The 23,434-nt window shown below is 40.4% G+C and overlaps 1 protein-coding gene across 1 annotated transcript in view; it reads right to left on the bottom strand.

Moving 5' to 3' along the window:
* Window positions 1–23,434, bottom strand: part of LOC126203645 (uncharacterized) — a 461,213-nt gene that overhangs the window by 408,269 nt on the left and 29,510 nt on the right. The window lies entirely within an intron of this gene.

Here is a 23,434-nt window from a genome sequence, read left to right as displayed (position 1 = left end):
TTGATGGAGGACATCAGGGAAGTTCAAAGAGCAGCAGCTCCTTTTGTAATATCGCTAAATAGGGGAGAGAGTGTCATGGATATGATATGCAAGTTGGCTTGGCAATTGTTAAAACAAAGGCATTTTTCACTGATTTGAGATCTTTTGACAAAATTTCAATCTACAGCATTCTCTCCAGAGTGCGAAAATATTTAGATGACACCCACCAACAGAGGGAGAAATGATCATTCTACCAAAATAAGAAAAATAGAGCTCACATGGAAAGATTTAAGTGTTCATTTTTCCCGTGCGCTGTTATACAGGGTGTTACAAGAAGGTATGGCCAAACTATCAGGAAACATTCCTCACACACAAAGACAGAAAATATGTTATGTGGACATGTGTCCGGAAATGCTTACCTTCCATATTACAGCTCATTTTATTACTTCTCTTCAAATCGCATTAATCATGGAATGGAAACACACAGCAACAGAACGTACCAGCGAGACTTCAAACACTTTGTTACAGGAAATGTTCAAAATGTCCTCCGTTAGCGAGGATACATGCATCCACCCTCCGTTGCATGGAATCCCTGATGCGCTGATGCAGCCCTGGAGAATGGCGTATTGTATCACAGCCATCCACAATACGAGCACGAAGAGTCTCTATATTTGGTACCGGGGTTGCGTAGACAAGAGCTTTCAAATGCCCCCATAAATGAAAGTCAAGAGGGTTGAGGTCAGGAGAGCGTGGAGGCCATGGAATTGGTCCACCTCTACCAATCCATCGGTCACCAAATCTGTTGTCGAGAAGCGTACGAACACTTCGACTAAAATGTGCAGGATCTTCATCGTGCATGAACCACATGTTGTGTCGTACTTGTAAAGGCACATGTTCTAGCAGCACAGGTAGAGTATCCCATATGAAATCATGATAACGTGCTCCATTGAGCGTAGGTAGAAGAACATGGGGCCCAATCAAGACATCACCAACAATGCCTGCCCAAATGTTCACAGAAAATCTGTGTTGATGATGTGATTGCACAATTGCGTGCGGATTCTCGTCAGCCCACACATGTTGATTGTGAAAATTTACAATTTGATCACGTTGGAATGAAGCCTCATCTGTAAAGAGAACATTTGCACTGGAATGAGGATTGACACATTGTTGGATGAACCATTCACAGAAGTGTACCCGTGGAGGCCAATCAGCTGCTGATAGTGCCTGCACATGCTGTACATGGTACGGAAACGACTGGTTCTCCCGTAGCACTCTCCATACAGTGACGTGGTCAACGTTACCTTGTACAGCAGCAACTTTTCTGACGCTGACATTAGGGTTATCGTCAACTGCACGAAGAATTGCCTTCTCCATTGCAGGTGTCATCATCGTTATAGGTATTCCCCAGTCGCGAGTTGTAGGCTGGAATGTTCCGTACTCCCTAAGATGCCAATCAATTGCTTCGAACGTCTTCCTGTCGGGGCACCTTCGTTCTGGAAATCTGTCTTGATACAAATGTACAGCGCCACAGCTATTGCCCCATGCTAATCCATACATCAAATGGGCATCTGCCAACTCTGCATTTGTAAACATTGCACTGACTGCAAAACCACGTTTGTGCTGAACACTAACCTGTTGATGCTACATACTGATGTGCTTGATGCTAGTACTGTAGGGCAATGAATCGCATGTCAACACAAGCACCGAAGTCAACATTACATTCCTTCAATTGGGCTAACTGGCGGTGAATCGAAGAAGTACAGTACATACTGACGAAACTAAAATGAGCTCTAACATGGAAATTAAGCATTTCCAGACACATGTCCCCATAACATATATTCTTTATTTGTGTGTGAGGAATGTTTCCTGAAAGTTTGGCCATACCTTTTTGTAACACCCTGTATATTGGAACATTAGATATGCAGTACGAACGTTGTAAACTGAATGCTCTGAGCAAGTACTTAAGTGTGAATTCCAGAGTAGTCATGTATATGTAGAAAATCGTTTGGCGTGAATGGAGGGTTAGGTTTTTAGCAGACACGCTGGTAAGTTACTTCCTGTTCATTGAAGACAAAAAGTCCGTCTTTCTTGATGCAATAGTGGAATTATGGTTGATATTTTGCATCACTGAAACAGTAGGGGCATTGTATTCCAAATCTCAGCCTCTCCATCTGTTTCTATTCAGCTGAAAAGGAGATATTGAATGGCATTCATTTCACCTGTGGGCAAGTATCAGACTCTGAAATTGAATAAATAAATACATTTGGATTTACGGCAGGTTGACTGCTGCGGCTACCATTGTTACTATTTTAAAGAATCTGTCTTCCACATCAAACCTTTCCTCAAACTATTTCCTCAGAGGTTCTTGACAAAAATTCATTTAAAATAACTTAGCTCTGGAGAATATGAATAAGGTTCATCCATATGGACTATAGACAATGTTTTACACTGAATATGAAAAAAAAAAAGATAAGGTGCTATCATGAAAAACTTTTAAAATGAGCAAACAGAAGCAGATGTTTCTACATACATAAGCATTGCATATGAAAACTAAGCACAGTTTCTTGCTCATTTATATGGTGTGCTTGGTTTTCTCACAGCACACCACATGTGAATCATAGCTGATTTAAGTATAGGCCTAACCTAATCAAACTGTATAAATTTAATTTGGCACAGAAATACGTTACATATCTGATTGCAAATACACTTACATGAAGGCTTAGGGCACAGCGTAACACATGTTGATATTATGAGATTCTGTTCAGTTTAAATGGTTGTAATCAAATCACTGATACTATAGACCCAGATAAGTTTCAGACAAACAATATCAATACCTGTTCAATTTACAGTTCAGCTCTTGAATGACATATTGTTTATGATAGTAGTATTTGTGGTTTACCAGTAGTATAATTTAAAAAGTGGTATCATTACCTATAAAGATCAAAGTCCATTAAAGTTAAAGTTTTCACAATATCATGCAGTATTCCACTGAACTCGAATCATCAAGCTGCACAGTTTGATTTCCTTGTGTATTTTACTTTTACCATTTCTGTGTGTAATTTTGATAAATAATATTTTGTCACTGGTAAGTGACATTTCGCCAGTCAGCCACACATCTACAGACAGGCTCAAACACCAGAATCCTTCCAGGAATTTCAGTCCACTACCTGTAGTAGCATACCATTTTACTCAGGATCTTATAGTGATCAAGTGTATGGAACTCCACCTTGTTGCTGTGTTGGTCTCCCACACCAAGCCAGAAGGCAATCAGGCATCTAAACTCAAATATACTCCTTCATAACAACACAAACCCAACTCTGTATTGTTTTAGGATTCATGATAGTAACTTGTATGATGCAGACGCAAGCTTTGAGCCTCCTTTTCAAGTCAATGGAAGACAATAGTGAACCACCGCTACAAGGACATTATCTAGGACTTGTAGCATACCATCTACCAATCAAATATGAATGTTTATACTATAAATATGACCAGCAATGAACTTTCAAACAAGTATTTGTCACTATGAGCAATTTAGTAGAATGGAATACTTATCCCATGTTTAGCAGCCCTCCATCTAGAATGCAGGGTGGAAATCTCTCTTTGCAGCCTGGGTAATCATAATTTATGTACTCCAGGCTTTCTAAAAATTAACACCATTTTACGTCTCCTTGGTATCTATTGTGAATTTCATCCACTCCACAACAGTAAATAACAAAACTCTCAACAACTAAAATTTCTCTCCTCCTGCCTCTGCAGCTGACAGATACAAACATATTCTTAACAGTCAAGTAAACAATATAGTAATTATTGAAATTGTCAAATACAAGACTTAAAGTTAAAAAAATTAATTACAATAGTTCTTGCTGCAACAGTTTTACATCAAACAAATTGCCGGATGGATACACAGTGGTTGAAATTGTGAATTTTGTATTTTACTGTGCAAAATAATCTTTTATTTCTGACCCAATAATGCAAAATATAAAATATTGATTTTTTCTTAATTACAAATTGCCTTTTGTTGATAATGTTTTCATGAACTGCAACGTGTTATTTGATATCAACCCATAATAATGATTGTCTTGGATTTTGTGATTTTCTGTACAGAATAGTGTTTTATGCTGGATACAATAACAGAAAACATAACGATGATTTCCTTTTTAATTAAAATTCAGATATTGTATTTAACATTTCCTTAAGATTCAAATACATTGCTTGGTACTATCTTTAAGTTGTTTCTTTATGAAATAAACAGGTTGTATCAAATACGAAAATATGTTGTTTGTTTAAAAAAAATTTCAAGCAATTACTTTCGAAATACTACTCTGTTACTTAATTAGCTAATCAAAGCTTTACCACTGTCATTATTGTTGCAATCACCCATATAATTTGTTGTAATACACTCATGTAAAATATACTCATGTAAAATATACAGTGATGTGAGACATTTAGTATCAGGTTGTATGCTAATGTATGGAGCTGTAATATTCAGTTGATGTACTTGGTTTTTCCCAACATTTTGCCTCCCAATTTCAGCATGGAACTGACACTGGCACTGTTTGAAATATAAATATGTTGTTGATTAACATTATTAGAAGCGCATCTTTGGTTTCTGGATTGATATACGTTCTACCCATATTCTTTCCCACTCCTCCCAAAGTGGTATTACACCACAACTAAAAAATGTCTTGCTCCATCCTTATGCTACTTTAAATACAACCCATCTCCAAATGGATTCTGTTCCTTCAAAACACCCAGGTGTAAAATCAGTTCTAAGTTCCTGCCTAGCACGTAGCTTTCCATTATCTTTCCAGGCATACACTATCTTATCTGAGGCAGAGCCACTGGTGTGGCTCTCATACACCAGCTGTACTGTAACTTTTGCACTAACTTCAAAAAAAATTATACTCACAAAACTGCTGAGAGCTGCTGATAAATAATTCATTATTTACTAAAGATATTCTACTGTAAGTACTGATGTCCAATACCCAGTAGTGGAGCATGCCCTCCAGCATAATTCTAGGGACCTAGGAACCTGCTACACTGTATGTGCCATTTGGTTTCTCCCACCCAACACCAGTCCCTCTGAACTGCAGAGATGGGAACTTGCACTCCAACACATCCTTTCATCCCGCCATCCCCCTGGACTGAACCTACGTTAAACAACCTCACTCCCATTTACTCTTCAGTCTTCTCCTCTTTCCCTTTCCTCTTTAGACATTCACGCATCTTTTCATCCTACATAGTTGTGTTTATCTTTATACTATATACCTCTTTACTTCTGTATGCATCCTCTTTGGTTTGAAGCTGGCACAGTACTTACAGTAGAATATCTTTGAACATTTGTTCTGAAAGCTAGGAACGTAAATTTTTGGTTCTGTTTTTTGTGTATCTATCGGCTGTACTGAGCTGAGGTAAGTACTGGCCAGCCCCTCTATCTCTTTGTTAGTAATTAACATTTGGTAATTTTATGGGCTGCAGATCGCTGAGTGAGTCATTGCCACTGTGAAGATTAAAAACTTCTGTTCAGAACAGTATAGTCATGTAGAAGAAGGTGTACTTAGATAAATGACGAACTCTTGACTTCACTTAACGAAGGTTTATTCAGCACTGCCACATACAAGAGCGCAGAGCGGATTGCCTCCAGCCAGAACACACACAGTATACAGGGTGATTCAAAAAGAATACCACAACTTTAGGAATTTAAAACTCTGCAACGACAAAAGGCAGAGCTAAGCACTATCTGTCGGCGAATTAAGGGAGCTATAAAGTTTCATTTAGTTGTACATTTGTTCACTTGAGGCGCTGTTGACTAGGCGTCAGCGTCAGTTGATGCTAAGATGGCGACCGCTCAACAGAAAGCTTTTTGTGTTATTGAGTACGGCAGAAGTGAATTGACGACAGTTGTTCAGCGTGTATTTCGAACGAAGTATGGTGTTAAACCTCCTGATAGGTGGTGTATTAAACGTTGGTACAAACAGTTTACAGAGGATGGGTGTTTGTGCAAAGGGAAAAGTTCTGGACGGCCGAGAACGAGTGATGAAAATGTAGCACGCATCCAGCAAGCATTTGTTCGCAGCCCAGGAAAATCGACTCGCAGAGCTAGCAGAGAGCTGCAAATTCCACAATCAACTGTATGGAGAGTCCTACGAAAAAGGTTAGTTATGAAACCTTATGAAACCGTAACTACCTGAACGTCAACTACCCGAGGCGATGGATCGGCCGCCAGGCAGCCCGTGACCGAGCACTTCATCACTGGCCTCCAAGAAGCCCTGATCTTACCCCCTGCGATTTTTTCTTATGGGGGTATGTTCAGTATATGGTGTTTCGGCCACCTCTCCCAGCCACCATTGATGATTTGAAACGAGAAATAACAGCAGCTATCCAAACTGTTACGCCTGATATGCTACAGAGAGTGTGGAACGAGTTGGAGTATCGGGTTGATATTGCTCGTGTGTCTGGTGGGGGCCATATTGAACATCTCTGAACTTGTTTTTGAGTGAAAAAAAACCTTTTTAAATACTCTTTGTAATGATGTATAACAGAAGGTTATATTATGTTTCTTTCATTAAATACACATTTTTAAAGTTGTGGTATTCTTTTTGAATCACCCTGTATATACAGCTACAGAACATCCAGTACAGTGATTCTTGACATTTGTAGATACTTCTAGAATGTACTCCAACTGAATATAGAAATTAAAATGGTACAGTTCACACGAGTTTTGAACTCAGCATCCTCCATTCAACAGTTCAGTATCATAACCACTACAACACAGCACTACTCAGCTTCTTCTGTGACATTGCTCCCTCCTTAAGTGAACAGCATTTCAGTGTTACATCGTCCCAGTCCAGGAACGAGTCATCGATCCTGCATACTCTGACCCCCTATGACTGATGCTCATCCTGGCGGTGATCTTCTTGGAACTTCTTTTGCCACTCTGCTCTTCATCACATTTCCGCTTGTTGCCTGTCGCCAGAGCTCCGAATTTACCCTGAGTGGCACGATCCTTGTAGTGCTTCATTCGAAGGGCATGGACCGTATCTCTGAACTTTCGACGTCTTGCATCGGGGTCGAAATCTTCAACTTCTTAAGTAACGTCGGACAAGTGTCTTACAACCTTATAAGGTCCAAAGTAGTGTCTGAGGAGTTTCTCAGAGAGAATAAACCTTCCAAACCAGAGTGAAGATCCATACGAGGTCACCAGGCTGGTAGACAACAGGGCGGTGACTCGCATCATACCTTCAGTGATCGTTTTCTTGAGCCTGCAGCATGCAGAGTTGAGCTAACTGCCGAGCTTCCTCAGCTCTGGTTAACACCTGGCCGCTGTAGTCCTCGTCATCAGGATGTAACGGAAACACAGTGTCCATATTCATAGACACCTCATGCCCATGCACCAGGAAAAATGGCGTAAATCCTATGGTGTCTTGTGTTGTACGCAAACGTCATGAGAGGCAGCACCCTATCCCAGGTGCTCTGCTCAACATTGATGAACATTGATAGCATGTTGACCAAGGTCTTATTAAGGTGCTCAGTAAGCCTGTTAGTTTGCAGATGGTAGGCAGTCATCATGTGATGATCAAATGTTGCACCAACAGCTTATCTCTGTCACAAGATTCAACTGAAATCTTTCCCTCAATCTGTAATTAACGACCTTGGGGCACCATGTTTTAATACAGTGTCTTCCACAATGAATTTGGCTACCTCGGATGCTTCAGCTGTTTTCACGGCTTTTGTAATGGCATAGTGTGTCCAATAATCAGTGCAAACAATAATCCATCTATTGCCACTAGCAGACTTTGGAAATTGTCTGAGGAGGTCAATCCCAACACGCTGGAAAGGTGTTTCAGCCAGTGGAATTGGTATGAGTCGGCCAGATGGTTTCTGAGGAACTGCCTTTCTCCTATGGCACTCTCTGCGGTACGACACATAGTGATGGACACTCCTAAATAAACCTGGCCAGAAAAATCTCTTGCTGATTCTATCGTATGTCTTAATAAATCCTAAATGTCCGGACTCAGGTGTGTCATGGAATTTCTGTAGAACATCTAAATGCATGTGTTTAGGAATCACTGGTAGCCACCTATATCCAAATGGGTCAAAGTTTTTCTTGCAAAGTAATCCATTAATAATCCATTAACTACCTTAAATTGTCCTTTCACATCCTCTGACCGAATTAAGGCAAGCATATTTTGAGATATCTTGGCATCCTCAGCAGAGAGATCCTGAAGTGCAGTGAGACAGTCACTATCTTCATCAAAGTGTTGATAGTCTTGGACAGGGTTTCTTAGTGTTTTCTTCCACTTTTGTACACTATGGTAATGTCATACTCTTGAAGACATAGTGCCCACCTGGCGAGTCATCCTGTTGGATCCTTAAGACCTGTCAACCAACAAAGTGAATGATGGTCTGTAACAACTGTGAATGGTCTTCCATAAGAATACTGTCAAAATTTGCACATGGCCCAGGTCTCAGCAAGTCATTATCTTTCTGTAGTTGAGTAGTTTCTCTCAGCTTTTGTAAGTGCCGTAGAAGCATAGGCTACAACCTTCTCTTTTCCATCTGAAATTTGCACCAAAACAACACCAAGCCCATACCTACTGGCATCTGTGTGTAGTTCTGTAGGTGCTCTCTCATCATACAGACCATGTACAGGGTCAGGCATCAGAGCTTTTCATCGCACATCGAAAGAATCTTGTTGAGCACCACCCCAGATAAATTTAACATCAGCTTTTAACAACTCTTGGAGTGGCCTGGCTTTGATACAAAAGTCTTTGATAAAACGATGGTAATAAGAACATAATCCAAGGAAGCTTCTCACATCTCTAATAATTTTAGGGATAGGAAATTCCCTTATAGATCTCACCTTCGTTGACACAGGGTGTCCAAGTATTTTGATTTCTTTTGCTCCAAAGAGACACTTTCTTGGATTAAGTTTCAGTCCGCCTTATTGGAGACACTTAAGAACGACCCTCGGTCTTTTTATATGTTCATCACATGTCTCTGAGTACACTATAATGTCATCTAAATAACAAAGACAAATCTTCCACTTCAGGTGATGCAGAAGATTATCCATCATCCATTCAAAAGTTGCTGGTGCATTACACAAACTGAACAGCTTTACCTTAAACTCATACAGGCCCTCAGGGGTGATGAATGCAGTTTTCTGACAATCATCTTCATCTACTTCAATTTGCCAGTATCCCGAATACATGTCCATGGTTGAGAAAAACTTAACCCCCTTCACACAATCTAGTGTATCGTCAATTCGTGGAAGAGGTTAATGTCCTTTTTAGTTATCTTATTAAGCTTCCTGTAATCAACACAAAAGGACTTTTTAGTTATCTTATTAAGCTTCCTGTAATCAACATAAAAGCACCAACTACCATCCTTCTTCCTGACAAGGGCCACTGGTGATGGCCATGGGCTCTGCGAAGGCTGAATGAGGCCATTCTTCATCATTTTCTCTACCTCGTCGCGAATTATTCGACGTTCACTTGCTGACACACAGTATGCTCTCTGGCGTATTGGTTGATAGTCTCCAGTGCTAATCCAGCGTCAATTTGTCTAATTTGCTCTTCACCTGTGGACTGAAGCATTCAGAGAACTCTTGAAGAATGGCAAGTAGCTTCTTCTGTTGTTCCTTAGTGAGATCTGGTGATAGTCGAGCAAGAAGATCTTGTCTCGAAGTGGTAGCACTAATTTCGCCCACAGACTCAGCATTGGAGGGTTCTATGACGCTCAGCTGTTCTTCAATTAATGGCTCAGCATTTGCTATGCACATGCATCATGGAAGGATCTGTGGTTCTCAGCGACAGTTAACTATCCACAATTCACTGAATCCATTCTTAAACAAGGCGACAGAGGTTGGGATGACCAAGTTATTCTTCAGTGGTATGCTCCTCTTACATTCCAGTACAAGATCCATGTGTTGATGCATGGCAGGAGACATGACAGTTACCCTTCTAACGCTGACTGAAGGAATGATCACTTCATCCAGCACACATAGTCTCCACACATTCAGATGTGCATCTTCCTGTCTACAGTATCTCATCTCATGTAGCATAATCTTCGAGTGACCACAATCTATAATTGCCTGAGTAGCTTTCAAAAAGTCCCATCCGAGAATGACGTCATGACTACACTCTTGTAAGACGATGAATTCTATGGGCTGCATATGGCCACTTATACCCACACAAATGGTACATCTTCCTGTAGGTTTTACATATTTCCCATTAGCCACCTTCAGCAGAGATGTTTTGTTGTCAACAAATACAGTTTTCTGCAACTGGCAAAGGTACTTCTCCGAAATGACTGAATATGACACTCCAGAGTCCTCAAAAGCTTAGGCTGGTTGGCCATTCATGAGGTTATTGACATAGTTTCCTATCGGCCTCACTCCAAGGAAGGTTGCACCCTTTAGTTTTCCAGTTTGTGGCAGCTAGGTGATCTGCTGGAGCTTCTAAACAGCGATGGAGGCCTTGATCACCACATTGGGGAGTGTCCTCTCCAGCAGCTAGCATGTAGCAGTGGTGACCTATGTTGTCCTGCACCCACATCTTCTTGTTCATCTTCTACGTCCCAGAGTTGGCATCAGCTAAGATTGGTCTGCTGTATTCTGGTGTGGGCATCATCAAATATTCACAGCCTTTCTCGACAATAGAGCACCACATGTCCTGGTTGTCCACAGTGGAAACATACTGCTTGGTTATCCTGGGTACTCCAGATGTCAGTCTTCCTTCGTGCCCTAACAGGGTTCAAAGTCTGTTCCGCTTCCTCCCTTACCACCTCTTGAAGCATCTTGGTTTTTTGCTCGCTGTGCAATCCAAGTGACATCTGAACTTCCTCTCTCACTATCTGACACAGAACACTTGTGAAATTAGTTGCCTCCTCCATCACAGACATCGATATGACATTTGGAAGCCATTTAAACTTCTTGCATGGAATTCTTTTTTGATGCATTGTCTGGATAGAGCACCATTTTATGAAGTCATCTACTGTCGAAACCTCCTTCAGGAGTAGGGCTTGATACATGTCCTCAGCAACACCCTTCATGAGATGTGCAACCTTATCTTCCTCCTTCATTCCAGGATCCACTAATTTACACAGCTCGTAGACGTCCTGAATGTAGGATGCAGTAGTTTCTCGTGGACACTGTGCCCTGCACTTTATCATCAGCCTTGCACTTCCGTCGTCGTGTCACTGAAATACTTGCACATTTCCGCCCGGAAGACTTCCCAGCTTGTGAACTGCTCTTCGTTGTTCTCATACCATTGCTTGGCAGTGCCCTCCAAGCAGAAAAAATATGTTAGCCAAACACATGGTGTCATCCCATTTGTTAAATTTGGCTATACGCCCATATAACTTCAGCCACTTTTTTGGATCTTGGCCATTGTTACCAGAGAACCTGGAAGGATGTCTGACATGGTGTACACAGTTGCTGTCATTGTAACATCCTCTTCTTCTTCTGTCTCCGGTAGTTTGTGATCTGTTGAATATGGCTCGAACCCGGGTTTCTCGCCACATAAACAGTGGCTCTGTCATGGCCTGATGGGAGCAACTGTGTCGTCGATAATGTGCGCTATCACAAGTTCCAATACCCAGCCTCTCCATCAGAATACTGCCAGGTAGAAGAAGGTGTATTTAGATGAATGATGAACACTTACTCCACTTAACGAAGGTTTATTCAGCACTTGCACATAGAAGAGCACAGAGAGAATTGCCTCCGGGCAGAACACATACAGTATATATACAGCTATAGAACATTCCAGTACAATGATTCTTGACATTTGTGGATACCTCTAGAATGTACTCAAACCAAATACAGAAATTAAAATGGTACAGCCGATACAGGTTTTGAACTCAGCACCTTCCCTTCAACAGTTTAGTATCATAACCACTACACCATGGTGCCAGGCAGCTTCTTCTGTGAAAATAACTATAACTCTGTAAATACAAAGCAAGAAGCAGTAATAACAGAACTGTGGTATTAACAGTCGTTTCTTCCCATAAAGTAGAAGCTTTCCAGCTAATCTTTAATGTTCACCTTAACCAGTGTAAGCACAAATAGAACTTAATAACTTGATAGGTAATTTTCAATAAGTGTGCAGTGTCAATTTCTCATCTACTTTTATTGTTTATGAGCACCTCAAGTTGTTTCACAACTGTGAAAGTTTTATTTCAATACAGCATGTATAAACACAATGAAAAGAATGAACGGCCTAGTAAGCAATGACACATTCACTTCACTCTTAAACCACAAGTAAAAGCATCTGCTTTTGTTTAAAGGTATCTTTCTTCAGCATCTAGTGTATCCTACATTGTTTTCCCGTGATCTCTCTCAGCTCTGTATGTTGCATTATGTGTTGGAAATTCCAGCACTTGCAAGTGAAATGCTACTAAGTAAACAAAATGAGTAGCAGACCAGAATCCCAAATTCCGTACCACTGATCAAAATTACACTAATAGGTAATCAAGTTTATGTGACTTCACACATGAATACATTGCTCTTACTGGAATGTATGCTGTTAGTATCAGTGTAGGGCATTAACTCTGAATGCATAACCATGTAAGAAATTTCAAAAGTCATTCAGACCAAGACAAGCACATCCGTCTCTCAGAGAAGTGAATGCCTTAACTAATTTCATTGTATACCACATCCAATATGATCTCTGTCTATGGCAGACACTGCATTTCTACAAAGCCTCAGAAAAGCAGCAGTGGTGTGCATTAATAAAAATCAAACAAGCAACGTTTGTAAAATTGTTGACGATGCTAATTTCTGTCTCATTAAAAAAATAGTGAGCAATGAGGCTCTGAAATAATAAAAACCCATTTTGCAGAGAATAGATTCTTAATATCATGGCCTTGGTGACAAGGTCTCCAATGAAACACAATTAGGTGGTTTGAATCCTATCTATTATGACAAGTTTCCAAAGATCAGTGAGTTTTATCCAGTGGGTGTTTTTATATAAGCAATCATTGGTATCTAGTGACTCATTACAGAGTATTTTCTTCTGTGTGCTGTCCCAGTTACCTTTGTCAAATGTTCTACAATAAATACATTCACAGCAAAGCTAATGCATCTAGTATGGAAAATCTTAAATGCTTGTAAAGAAAATGCTGAAGTTGTCCTGTAGTATTTGCTGCTGTCAATATGCATAAATGCAGTCTTTCTGATTCCCCCATATGCTTTGATTGTATACTGCTCAGGTTTGTCTCATGTTTTGTTCCCAGCAACCTTAATTGTGTAAATGTAGTGACACAGTGTGATTACATTTAAAACATACAGTTGTATAATATATGCCTCATATAATGGGACATGGAGTACTTGATGAGGGGCACAATGACACTATGAAGAGCTGTTCCTGCAATAATTTCTTCTCTACATCAGCACCTGTTGGTAACTGTTATTTGAGGGACAGAGGTTATAGGCCTTATGACACAAGTGAGAATGGCCAGTCATGGAGAGGACATAATGAACACTCACTGTGCAGGAGAGCAAGCACTGATCTGAGAGTTCCTGTGGAATAAAGCTGTGTGCCACACCAGTACTTGAACCTGGAATTATGTCCTAAGATAATAGCACAGTGTCATGATAGCCTGCAAGCATGTCATAATGGACTTCATGCTACCAATTGCCGAATAGCTGCCCATTATTTCTGTGAAGGCAGATGGCAAGACGTGCAAAAGTATATACAAAATTGTTTGCCCTGCGTTAAGAAGTCATTGCGCCTCAAACGAAGGTACCTTTACAACAAGTACCAGAAGCCACTTGCTCCTGGGCCTTAGTAGCAGCAGGTATTGTTGGTCCTTTCCCTTTGAGTCCATAGAATAACCAACACATATTGTCAATTATAGATCATTTTTCCAGATTTCTAATTTTTGTCCCCACACTGGACATGTCAGCAGAAACTGTAGCTCGAGCATTTGTCACCCACTTGGTGTTACCATATGGAAGTCCTGAAGCTGTACTTACAGACCAAGGCATAAACTTTATGTCAGCATTATTTACAGAAGTTTGTCGACTATTGCAAACCAAAAAGTGGAGAACGACCCCGTTTCACCCTAAGGCTAACGGACACTTAGAGCGAGTCCACTGCACAGTTACTTGTATGCTTTCTTATTATGTCAATAAAAATCATCCTGGTTGTTACTGGTATGTCCAATACGTCATGTCAGCATATAATAACCATGTCCATGAGGCCACAGGATACTCCCCCTACGAGCAGTATATGGCCAACCTATGAATTCACCTTTGGAAATTGACAAACTGGCCCCAGGGATTAGATCCATAGATGTGAAGGGATTGGCACGATGTTTAAAAGCTATTTGGAAGAAAGTAAGAGGAAACAATGCAAAAGATTTGGCTTAGCAGTTAAAAAGGAGTCATGAGAGAGCAATAATGCCCGAGTACAAAGTAGGAGATTTGTGGTGTTGCACAATCCAGTAGTTAAGAAGGGCAGGACAAAGAAGTTTACTCCTATGTATGAAGGTCCATACCACATCATGTGGCTTTCTTCACCGGTAAATGCAGAAATTTAGTTAGCAGAATGGACAGTGATTGTTCATTTTGACAGGTTAAAGTTGTATAAGGGTTCCGAGCCACCTCTGCTTGACAGTGAAACAGAGGCTACTACACAAGTAGCCCCAGTGAAGAAGACAAGAAAGAAAGTAGTGCAACCATCTATAGCATGACCTAGATATGCACTGAGGTCAAAACACCCGTATGGATTATGATCCAGGGACTAGGTCCAGCATGCCATGTATTTAATTTGAAAAGACTTTAGTGAAGCAAAAGAATTAGCTGATGGGAAACCGCCGTCATTGCAATATATTCATTTAAGTTGTGCATGTTATTTGTAAGTATTCATAAGTATTGGCAACCATTTGTAATAGAAGTTAGGATGTCGTATGTAATGGGAAGGGACTGGAGTTTTTCATAATCATTTTGTCTTGCATCATTCAGCGTATCCAGTAATGTTGCTGTAGCAGTAAAGAGCTGGAAACACTCAGTAGTAACGGAATTAAGGGGAAAAGTTGCCCATGTCAGTAGAACACACAGAGTAAGAATCAGTTAATCTTTTATATGCAAAATGGTATGACACTTCATAAGTTGATTTAGTGAATGGTTTGTACAGGAGAAGCTGTTAAAGCTTTGCCATAAAAGCATGTTACTAACACATATTCATAACTGCCACTAGCACGAGATCAGAGAAAACCTCCCGCCCTCTACTTACAGTTTGGGATACACCACACTACGTGTATGTTTATGCTAAGAGCTCAGACACCCATAATAATGTTATGAAGGGAAAAAAAATTCAAATATCAGGCTAGAGAGACAGTGCCTTCAATTAACAAGAATACATATGTTCAAGTTAAACATCAAATATGTTACTTTAAAAGTAAAAGGAGTCCTCCCTAAGTGCTATTATATTGTTTCTTAATATGCCACTGGAGAGACAACAAGGTAAGTTTTCATGATACTATGTGTTTCTGTATAACCCTCGCTCCCCTCCCTCCTTCCCTCAGGCCATGTGCCTTTGCCGCGGTCGAGTAAGCCCCCATGCTACACTTCCACACCTTCCACCATACGGTTACAATGTAACCAACAGACCCAAAGAAGATAATTATAAAAGTAAAGTCACCAGCCTAATATTGCCTTACTGATTCTACAAGTTTTACCCCAGACTAGAAATAATAGGAGACATTGGGGTCTCAAATTGATCTCCTGAGCTAGGTTGAATTGCCACTCTCGCAGCTAATAAACAGATCTATATGGCATCAAGGAAGATGGCCCTTGCTGTGATATTTATTGTGTAAAGTGACCGCTGTGTGGTAAACATGTCAGCCAAAAGGATCGAGTTTGAAATTCCATCATAAAATAAAGTAAAGTAGAGTATAAACTGAGTTAATACCAATCACGACTAACAGTCCTAATTGCATACCCCACTGTCAATTTCAGAAGTTATTAGCCCCGAGTTTCAAGTAAACGATATTTAAGTGTGTCAAGTTGTCATCACAGTAAATGCAGAAATATAAAACCTATCAATTACGTACATTTTACAAGAACAGAATGTCTAAGTGAGTAAATGAATCATGACAGTTCTGTGAATTTTAACGAGTGGAGTGAGTTGTCTGTGTCCCTTGAAAAGAAGGCCCTCCATGAATAAATGTTGTGAACAGCATAAGGCAAGCCTGGAAGAAATTTAGTAACCGCCCAGAGGAATTTTACTCAGCACGTAGCAAGGAAAGCTACCCTGCCTCCACATACAGAGGCCCTTTTCTGCTCTCCACCACCCCCCCCCCCCCACCCCCCCCACCCCCCCCCCCCCCCCGCCCCACCCGTTCGGACCAAGCCCAGCCATCTGTTCTGTATCCAGTCACAGGCAAGAGAAACAACTGCTAAGAAATCACACACCCCTGCATTCCTGAAGCATCTAAGTCGTGTCACCTAGCGCAGTATACAGCGATGGCTACAATAAATGTTAGCAAAAGGAAGAAACACACGAAACATCCACACCTTATATGAACCCATTTTTACCTTCGCTAATAGGACTACTACTGAAGTTAATCTTTAAGCTGCTGCAATGGTATCATTGAGAGTGTTTTATGTACACGCTAATCAGGAGTTGTAAAGAGGGGTGAGATAAAAGCTCCAGTAGAACACAATGCAAGTATCTTTCAACAGAGTAACGGTCAAAATAGATATAAAACTGCCGCATACTTCAGTTGGGAAAGAGACAGTTCCTACTAGGATCGAACCCATGACCTGCAAAGAGTTACTTGAAAAGTCATCTATGCCTCAATTTATGACATTAGGTTGTTGTTGTTGTGGTCTTCAGTCCTGAGACTGGTTTGATGCAGCTCTCCATGCTACTCTTAGGTATACAAGTTATATTGACAGTCACCATGAGTACTATAAAACCATCACTTAACCCGCCTCTTGCAGAAAATTATTCTGCAGTTATTTAGCGCTCGATGTCCTGCCAGCAGGATGGACCTCTTAGCTGTGCATGCCAGCACTGCTCCCACACCAGCTAGATCCAGTCATATCCACAATGTCAGCACTCTGCAATCTTGCGAGCGCAGCGCCTGCTGCATCTTAGCACCTCAAGCAGCATAGATTCTCAACATAGAATTCTTAACCACTATGCGACGAATTTTTTGCATAACTTTACACACATTTTCAACACTAAGGAAATTACCTTCCTGCCTATACACTCTACACATGGCAAACTGACTCTAATTTTATTCAAAAACGCCGACAGGTAAGTTATGTCGATGTCATCGAGAGGCAACCAGTAATGTCAAACCATTATCAACGAGTATTAGGGAGCAGGTAGGTGAGAGAGTCAACAAAAGGAACAATAATTATAACTCAGCACAACTGGTTAGGAGGCTATCAACAACCAACATTACGTAGTTACTAGAAAAGGAGTACAAATTAAAGCAGGAGATATCATATAAAAGAGGTAAACGTTTAATAATATCAAGGAGGGTATTGGCAATTATCGATCTAAACTCTGAAGGAGACGTGAAACCACTTTAAACTAAAACATTGCTAGAGGAAGTATTAACCTGACACTGTACTATTATACAGCATTACTAATAACATTGGCATAACCTAATGATAGAATTCATGTAGATATACATACCAAAGACATGTCAATCAGTATGGAGATACAAACAAGGGCATAAAGAGAATACTTATACTTATTTTGCTACAAAATATAACTGGAGAATAAGAGAGTTTTGTGTAAGGGAGATAGTATCTTGTACTTTTGCTTCAATTGCGGTTTTGCCACTGCGTATCTCACTACAATGGGTTGCCAATTACTTATGTAAATATACTATTTTAAGTATTCATTTTGTCTACGTTTTATTATCAATTATTTACCAAGGCAATCCCCTAGAGTTTTGACAGCACCAGTAATTTAGCATTTGTGTCAATGAGCATAATACTTCCATGTGTTAATTTGTTGCCAGATTTATGAGGGTAGTTATTTATTTTGTGGGATTTCAATTATGCCAGAATAAGTTCCTGAGTACTGCCCATTATGTAAGTGTTTACTAATAATGTTCTAGATAAGAAACTATTTTGGAAGGGTAACTTAAGATTTAATCGTGCTTTATTTGATTTGTGTTTGAATGCTTATTTGGAGGGACATGCGGCACGCCTCCCTAATGTAGGTCATGTAAACAGAGTAAATAACCCCCACAGGGCAAGAGATTTTGGCTGTATGTCTTGGTCATTAGATAAACCAGAGGCAACCAATCCCCTCTGGCTCTTGTGTCAACTTACTATGTTCCCCCCTTGATGTTCACTGAATAATGAAGGTGCTTCTGCAATTCGTTTTTTTTTTTTTTTTTTTTCCCAACCTCCGTCCTCCATGGCACATTAAGTGAGTGATCTGCTATTGCTGGGAACCAACCCAGTTGAAGTTCAAAATTGATGTCTGCTGAGATGTTTTGCCCTCCCCTGTATCACTTACTCTACTATCAAATCAGGGAAGCTATCCTGTTTTTCGTCTTCCGTCAAGGAGCGAACAGCTTGCTAGTTCCTTCTGACAGTACCAGTCCTACCTACCTTTCCAACCACATCAAATGAGATATCGTTCCTCCCTTCTTACGATTAATCACTGTCGTTCATTGTTCATGGGTTATCATGTGGGAGAGACGATTGCCACCAATAAGTAACATTCGATCCTGCTGTCGTTCTACTCGAGCGCTAACCAGTATTGGCCACAACACCTAGTTCAGCTGACTTCAAGAGGACAACCCGCAAGGGCACGCACTTTGCATGATGCGACTGGCAATTGTGCGGATCCCTAGCTGTCTATGTCATTCCTTAACTTTTCATTTTCGCGGCACAGTCCGTTCTACCCACTTTCATCTTTCAACTTGCTACAGAACAACACCTGAAGAGTCATGCATTTTGCATGAAGCAGCCAACAACTGCACAGACTTCAGCTAACCACAACATTCATTACACCTTTAGTTTTCATGCCACAGTCCAGTCCATGTACTTTAATCTTTCATGTTGAAGAAGGGTTCACAAGAACAGTGTTCCGTGGTCTCTGACAGTCACTGTTCAAGCACTGTCAGACCCGAAATGCGTCTAGCCCGCAGCTTAACCGCCAGTAAGTGGAAATCTCAGTTCAAAACCTGTGCACTCTTTGACATTCTTCTTCCATTGTATTTTCTGTAGGATCACCAACTACTGAAGCACTAATATTTAACTGTATGACATGTCTCAGGACACGGTGATATATCAAAGGATAGATGTGAGTTTTAAACAACTAGCGGGACCCGATGAGGCCAGCACCTAGGAGTTACAGAGACAGCGAATTTAGTCGCAAAACGGCAAGCATGAAGTAGGCGAATTTGGTTGTGCAACAAAGTTTTTATGAGAGATGTCTTGTTTGAAGAAGTATGTAGCAGTTATCTTGGAATTGCAGTATTGTCGTATAAACGATTAAGTAGGCGATTCTGTCATGTCAACGATGTGCCTTCATAAAGGAAAAGCTCATCAGAAATTATGCTCAACTTAGTCTTTTCTAACTCAATCCCTTACGCTTTCTGTTTCCACTGTAGAAGTGTCTAGATCCTCATCAAGTTTTGTTTTTCTCTTATCATTCTTAACAATGTTGACATTCAACGGCACAATTTTTGTGCCCAAGAACATGAAGCTGAACCTGGCAGACAAACTTATCTATTCAATGGGTCCATGAACCCATAATTACATGCCTTATAATTATTGTTTTGTTGGTCATCATTTAATAAACCATATCAATTGCACTCTTCTATCCTTCTTATTCAGTAATATTATACCCCTTTTATGACACTTCTCACTTTGAATCACATAAATATGTTCATCGGGTTCTAACAACCCTACCACAACAAAGGTCAAAAATTTAATAATGATTGTGGTGTTGCTCATGCTGCTAAATACTGCATTTTCGGGCAACAACAACGTTATTATGTGGCAGGTGTCATTAGAGCACAGTTAATAAAGTCATTTCATGTAATAATGAATAAACTAGTCACTCATCTTTTCGTGTTTCTCACGCTGGTGTCGTAAAATCATGGCTCAATCATCGAAAATCTAGGGTGCAGGAGCCCAGAGACATGAGGAGTTTCCACTCTGCAAGTAATTGAGAGCAAAGTACAATTCATTTCCAATATAAAGGGAGATCAGCTCTTCTTGTAACCTTCAGTCACCTCTTTTGGACTGTGTCTGCAAGTCCTATTGGTGTGCACATTCTATCTTCGTTCACTACTCTACACTCAAGGCAATAAAACAAATGATTGTCATTCTGGACTGCCTGAAGGATTTCAGACAATTGTTTGTTTCCAGATTTTGGACATTTGGAATTACGTGGACACAAGTGCTCCGCTACCTATCCTATTACATTTGCCACTTCATTGTCCTCGACTATCACCTCATCATGATTAGGACCATTTCTGCTGTCAGCTATTTGTATGGTTTCCAGTGCCCCATCGTTTACGAACCACCCGTCGGTGTCAGGCACCATGCTTGAAAAACTCGAAAGTCTATGGTACACCCCACATCATCTAGTGATTAATACAGTACTTGATAGTGTGCCCTTCATAAAGTAAGAGTTAACACTGCAACAAACTGCTGATCAAATGTTAGGATATGAATCATTGCTTGTACAAATGGGTCAGAAGAAAGTGTTACTGGTATTACGTGATCTTAGGCAAAATATTGATCACCTTCAAAGTGAACTGCATAGTATAGTTTCAACTGTACCAGCTCCACGCATAAAATGAGCCTGGTTCGATACCAGAGGCGCCATACTCAAAACTGTGTTCAGAGTCCCCGATCATAAAGATTCCCAACATTGGAATAAAGAAATCAGACAAATCGACATATTTACTCAATAGAACCATGAGATGTTATTACACCAACAAGTACAATTAATGCACATTGTTATCAGCCACTATGGAAATACACAGTGTTACAGCTATGATACTCCTCCAACATGAATCTTTTAAGAACTATGTACAACGGGACCTCGCGACTATACAAGCTGAGATATTCAACCTTACGCTAAACCTTGAAGCATCTGATGCCATACAAACGCTGTCACATAACATGCAGACTACCCAACCGCTACTTGTCAATTTATGTGTCACAATACAACTAGGACTGCAAGGAATTCTGAGTTCAGAACTTTGACCATCCAAACAATTTATTCAAGTACTGCAGAATGTTACCACCAATTTGCCATCATCAATGTGTTTAGTGTTGCCATACATGAAGCTTTGTTACTCTATTATACGAGGGCTAGGACACATTTATTAAAACGCACCAACACTCTAGAGTTCCGTATACTTATACCACTTGCCTGCACGTATTGTCAATTTGAGTGTTACAAGATACATGTGTTCCCTGTTGTGTGGTCAGTAACCAGGCAGTATATATGCTGGAATACAGCAGACATTCTAGTCATTAGTCCGCATTGCAAAAATATACTACGGTGTCACAAAATAAGTTGAATGAATTCATACATGATCATAATTTCATGAGTCATGAAATTGCCCTTTGAAACCATCCTATGGTATGTGAGATTAGCCTTTTCTTGGGAAAGCATCGATCACCGCCCTGTTCATGAACCGTCATTCACCTAGTGCAACCCTGGTTTAGGACCGTTAGCACAAACCTCCTATACGCATTAGACCAATCTACGATATTAACACTTTGTTGCTATGAACATAACTTCCAGTCACAGAATACAAGATAGAAATCTCGAACAGCAGATTTTTATCAAACAGTTCCTATTGTGATGTTATTACGCCACTTGTAACCTTTCATGTCAGTAGGGCTTACTCTGTCAGTATTTGTGCCAATTTACCTATGTTTTTTCTACCTGAAAGTTCATTCGTGGTTCCTTTGTCAACTGAATTACCTGTTTTATCTAATATATTGAATGACCACCTTTTAACGTCAGTTGATGACCTTTTAAAACATGAGAGAGGACAAATTTCTTATGATTGCCTGTTAGCACATTTAAGTGAATGGCAGACAGCCACTAATCTACATACAGCTATTATACCCAGTGTCACAGTAACCTCAGTCACAGCTATTTTTATTATTGTACTGATATGGATATTGTATAAAAAGGGATTTTGCAAATGGTTACGACCGTCCCCTCCAATAGTTCCAGAACCCCAGCCTCATGGCAAATAGCGTCCATGATTCAAAAAAAAAAAAAAAAGAAAAAGCCTATCAAGGCATGTACTCTCCTTTAGTTTTAAGAGTTCAACTGTGTTATTAACTAATGTGAAAACTGGTGCAGCATAGTGAAGTGCTCTCCTAGTGTTAATCCCCTTTTAAATGCGTGTGTGTGAAATGTGTGAACCTCCCCTCATACTCCACTGCACTGAGTTCCAGTGGATGGGTCTGGCCACTGCCACGCCCCCATCTGCCTGGCAGCTTGTGCACTGCCCGCCGAGAACAACACAACGCGCTGCGTTGCGCCACTCAGCCTTGCGTGTAAAGCCTAGTTTACACGACGACATTTGGTTGCGCCGCTCGTTGCGTGGAACAAATTGCACGCAAGTGATTTCATATATCACTGTAGACACGGAGACACCAGTATACACTTCAGTTTCATCGTTTTGTGGGTCCCTGAGTCATGTCTGAAATGAAAGTATTGGCAGCTGCAAGTTGCACGAGTTGTGATGGAGTTAAAGCTTGTTGCGTTGAATCGCTGCATAAGAAAAAGTAGGAATCCTGTTTCGATTCATGACTGGATGAAGAAAATACGTCAGCTCAAAAAAATGGCTCTGAGCACTATGGGACTTAACATCTATGGTCATCAGTCCCCTAGAACTTAGAACTACTTAAACCTAACTAACCTAAGGACAGCACACAACACCCAGCCATCACGAGGCAGAGAAAATCCCTGACCCCGCCGGGAATCGAACCCGGGAACCCGGGCGTGGGAAGCGAGAACGCTACCGCACGACCACGAGATGTGGGCCTACGTCAGCTCAGCTGCTCAGCATCCTTGCTGAAATAATTTATAATGGAAGATACAAGATGTTCTTGTAATTATCTTAGAATGTCACCAGAACTGTTCACGATTCTTCTAAATAGAGTTAATTATGCGATAAGGAATAAAGGTACTGCAATGCATGAAGCACTGCCACTAAAACTGAAATTACATACTATATTGCATGCATTAGAATCGAGAACACTCGACACGCTGTAAGATATGGTTTTAGTTGGTGATGATGCTATTTCATTAACACCAATAATTATTAACATTAACAGTAATAATTATTGACATTAGCAACAATAATTATCCAAAGCAGGCCACATTAATAAGAGAATGGTTTGGAAACTACTCTCTTGAAGATAGATCTGTACAGTGGCAATATTTCAAAATTCTAACATATGTGAATGGGGAGCACTGCAGAGACGTTT

This window comes from Schistocerca nitens, chromosome 9 (genome assembly GCF_023898315.1).
Source record: "Schistocerca nitens isolate TAMUIC-IGC-003100 chromosome 9, iqSchNite1.1, whole genome shotgun sequence".
NCBI classification, from domain to species: Eukaryota; Metazoa; Arthropoda; class Insecta; order Orthoptera; family Acrididae; genus Schistocerca; species Schistocerca nitens.
Note: the sequence above shows the minus strand (reverse complement) of the source record. Positions and strands in the feature narration are given on the sequence as shown.